Genomic DNA, 4,115 nt, shown 5'->3' with positions numbered 1-4,115 from the left:
TTCTCAGATCATGCCACGACCTTCATCACTGATCAGGGGTTATTCTGTTATACTGTGATGCCGTTTCACTACTACAAAAAGTGGAAAAAGACCCCTAATTAGAGACCCGTTATCTTAACTAACAGGTATGTTTGATGTAAGAGATCCTTTAATAGAGATAACGGGTCTCTTATAAGCCCTTGGGCCCTTAACTTTATTGATAGGAGTGAGATGAGAAACCCATTGTAAGAGCAACGAGTCTCTTACCTTCCTTTTTCACTTCTCAATTATTTATGCGTGTTGTTGTACCATCCTTTTGCTCAATCTCTCTCCTCTGCATCTCTTTTTTTATCACTTCATCAACGACTTCTTCCTTTGCTAATTTGTTTCCTCCAAAACTCATTTCTCATTCGCCTCCTATTTATGGCTTCATCTCCTTATTTTCCACCTTCATCAACGACTTCTTCGAGCATATGCATGCTCCTTGTATTTTGAAAAGTCTCCACCTTCAAGATCTCTCTTTGCTTATCCTTCGACGACAGTTTCAAAGTGCTTTAGTGCAATTAGATCTAGATTTAATCATTCAAGGTACAATTTTTGTGAATTTCACTAAGGTTGTTCGAAATTTATTGTTTTTTTCTGGGTTGCTTTGGGTTAGCGATGGTGGTGGGTAGATGTTTTTGGTTTGTTTTGTGAGTTGTGTTTTCGTTTGATTTTTGGTTTGTTTTTGTGATTTGGTTTTTGTTTAATTTTACATTTTGTTTTGGAAATAATGAAAACAGGTTTGTGATTCTTTTTATACTCTCGAATTCTAATTTTCATTATATTGATTATAATCCTTTTGTTGGATCTATTGAAATATTATGTGATTGTGTAATTTGTGCTCTAATCATTGAGATAGATCTAGAGTTTTAGAGAAAAGGTCAGAAGATCTATATAAGAAAGGTCCGAAGATCTATATCAGAAAGGTCCGAAGATTGTGTAGTAGAATTTGCAGTTTTTTTTTAAAGCTTTAGATTGTTTTTGGCGGTGAGGCAGTGGCGGCAGCTAGGGTATTTAGGAGGGTTGGGCCGTTAAGGATGGTTTATACTTTATATGGGTGTGGAGGTAGTCTAGTCGTGTTGAATTGTTGGTGTTCTGGTCTTTATCTGATTTCTTGATTTTTTTTTAGTTTGAATGTTAAATTAGATTATTGCTCTTTATTTTACTGAACATTAACTTGTTTATGGGCTCTTAATTTAGCAAGCTATATTTTAATTTCATATAACTGCATAACATTTTGCATAATTGTTCCTACTACTATTATATTATTGGGCATAATTATTCCTAATATTGTTTATATCATTGAACAGGTTATGCTATTGATAATCATGGAAGGAATACAGAGTACAAGATACACTATTAATGTATGGTTGTATGGAGTATATACTTGTAAATTATTTAATAAGCTACCAATTGTAAATTTTAGTAATTATTTTGTAAATTTCAATAATTAATCTATGTTGGTTTGTTTAATTATATATTCAAAGTTTACATTTTATTCAGTTAATTCAATAACGCAATGAAATTCAAATTTCAAAATATTATATATAATAAAAAAATCACGAGAAATTTTTTTTTTTAAACAAAAAAAAAGAAGAAAGAGACCTGTTATATCGCATATGGGGTCTGTTTGATACCCCACCAAAAAGACCCATTATGTTGGATAACGGGTCTCTTATCCTTATAAATAATTTTTCAATTTACTAGTCTGACAAACCTGACTTCTTAATTAACGGGTCTGTTATTTTTTTTAAAACATACCCCTCCAAAGAGGCGGTTTGTTTGTCTGACAAACCCCTTAGATAGAGACCCGTTGTTTGGCGGTTTGTAAAGCTTTTTTACACGGGTCTCTTTACTACTTTTTGTAGTAGTGTTTGGCTTGAAAAATGCACCGGCTACATTCCAACGGATGATTAATACATTCTTCAGTAATCAAATTGGGAGGAATGTGGAGGCGTACATTGATGACATGATAGTCAAATCCAAGCAACAGACGGATCACCTTGCTGATCTCCGAGAAACCTTCACCACACTCAGGTGACATAAGGTCATGTTAAATCCCAAGAAATGCGTCTTTGGTGTTGAGTCTGGGAAGTTTCTCGGATTCCTGATTGATCAAAGGGGGATAGAGGCTAACCCTGAGAAGATACAGGCGGTGATTGACATGAAGTCACCCCACAGTGTTATGGAAGTACAGAGACTAACCGGTTACTTGGCGGCATTGGGGAGGTTCCTCAGCCGGTCAGGTGACAAATGCCTTTACTTATTCTAAGCAATCAGGAAGAAGACTAGATTTGAATGGGGGGATGATGCTGAGGCGGCCTTTCAAAAGCTGAAAGAGCACTTGCACTCTTTGCTAAGGCTTGTTAGCCCTCTGCCCAAAGAGACGTTATACATGTACCTAGCCATGTCAGACCATGCCCTTAGTGCTATTCTCCTTGTTGAGAGAGACGACATCCAGCTCCCGGTCTATTTCATTAGCCATGTGCTAAAAAATGCTGTAATCCGGTACCCATGGTTGAAAAATTTAGCCTTGCTCTGTATATGGCATTCAAGAAGCTGAAGCCGTACTTTTTGGCACATCTAGTTGTAATTTACACCGATCAGCCCCTCAAGCGGCCAATGTCTACCTTGGAGTCATCCGGTAGAATGTTGAAATGGGCTATTGAAATGCAAAGTCTTGAAATCACTTTTGAACCAAGAAAGGTAGTGAAGGGTCAGGCGTTTGCCGACTTCATTGTTGAAATGACACGACCGGTTCCTCCAGATAACATTGATCAGGTTCAGAAAGTGTATGTAGACGGGAGCTCGACAAAGAACGGCTGTGGTGCAGGAATTATATATCCCTTGAGGGGGACAAATTTGAATATGCACTACAGTTTAAGTTTCAGGCCTCGAATAAAGAGGCGGAATACAAAGCCTTGCTAGCCGGAATATGCATGTGTAAGGCGGCAGGAGCAACAAAAATTGACGCCTACTCTGATTCGCAGTTGGTCGTAAGCCAGTATGAGGGAAAATATGAGGCAACTCATCCAACTATGATCAAATATCTTCAGGCAATCAAAGAAGAGGCTAGGGCACTTGGATAATTCCGTCTGAGGCAAGTGCCCAGGTCAGATAACAACCAAGCGGATTCATTGTTTAAACTGGCATCTTCCACCTGGTTTGATACGCCTCAGTCAGTGTTTTGGGAAGTTCTAGAAAAAAGAAGTATATATGAAGAACCCATTGGAATCTTTGACCGAAGCTCCACCTGGATGGATGGCATCCGGGCATATTTGACAAACGACACGCTTCCTGATTCACAACAGGAGGCAGCCGTTATGAAGAAACAAGCAGCAAACTTCGAGATGAGAAATGAAGAGCTCTTCAAGGCGGGTTTTTTGAAACCTTTATTGAAGTGTGTTACCCAAAAAAAGGGTAAAGAAGTTGTCGAAAAATTGCATGCGAGATACTGCGCCTCCCATATAGGCGGCAGGTCCCTAGCCGTCAGAGCCAGGCGGCACTATTTTTGGCCTACTCTTGAAGCAGATGCTAAAGAGTTAGTGAAGAGGTGTGACAAATGCCAGAAGTTTGGCAAGCTTATTCACCGCCCGGCTACTGATCTGACGGCAATCCACAGCCCAGTCTCGTTTGCTAAGTGGGGCATGGATATCTTGGGTCCTTATACGCCTGCACCAGGCGGAAAGCGTTATATTTTGGTGGCTGTGGATTACTTCACCAAATGGGTGGAGGCTGAGCCGGTCAAAAAATAAAGACAAAGGATGTCATCTCTTTCATTTGGAAGAACATCATTACCGGTTTGGGGTACCTATGTCTACGGTGTTCGATAATGGCCCTTAGTTTGAAACGTCTCACCTTAAGACTTGGTTGGGAGATCAAGGGATCTCACATTGTTTTGCATTAGTCGACCGACCTTAAGCAAATGACCAAGTTGAAGCTTTCAAAAAGCTTATCTCAGACGACATTAAAAAGAAAATTGAGAGAGCTGGTGGCTTATGGGAAGAAGAATTGATTCATGTCCTATGGGCCATCCGGACAACCGCCAAGGGGCAACCGGTGAAACCCCATTTCTTATGGTATACGGTGCTGAA

At 39.5% G+C, this 4,115-nt stretch overlaps 1 long non-coding RNA gene across 1 annotated transcript; it reads left to right on the top strand.

Moving 5' to 3' along the window:
• The first annotated feature begins 255 nt into the window (after nucleotides 1-255).
• LOC110724015 lies at nucleotides 256-1,519 on the top strand. The gene is made up of 2 exons (XR_002511808.1): nucleotides 256-567; nucleotides 1,332-1,519. It is a non-coding gene; the product is annotated as an uncharacterized LOC110724015 (long non-coding RNA).
• The last annotated feature ends 2,596 nt before the right edge of the window (nucleotides 1,520-4,115 follow it).

This window comes from Chenopodium quinoa, unplaced genomic scaffold (genome assembly GCF_001683475.1).
Source record: "Chenopodium quinoa cultivar QQ74 unplaced genomic scaffold, ASM168347v1, whole genome shotgun sequence".
NCBI lineage: Eukaryota > Viridiplantae > Streptophyta > Magnoliopsida > Caryophyllales > Amaranthaceae > Chenopodium > Chenopodium quinoa.
This window is presented reverse-complemented; position numbering and strand designations above follow the sequence as displayed.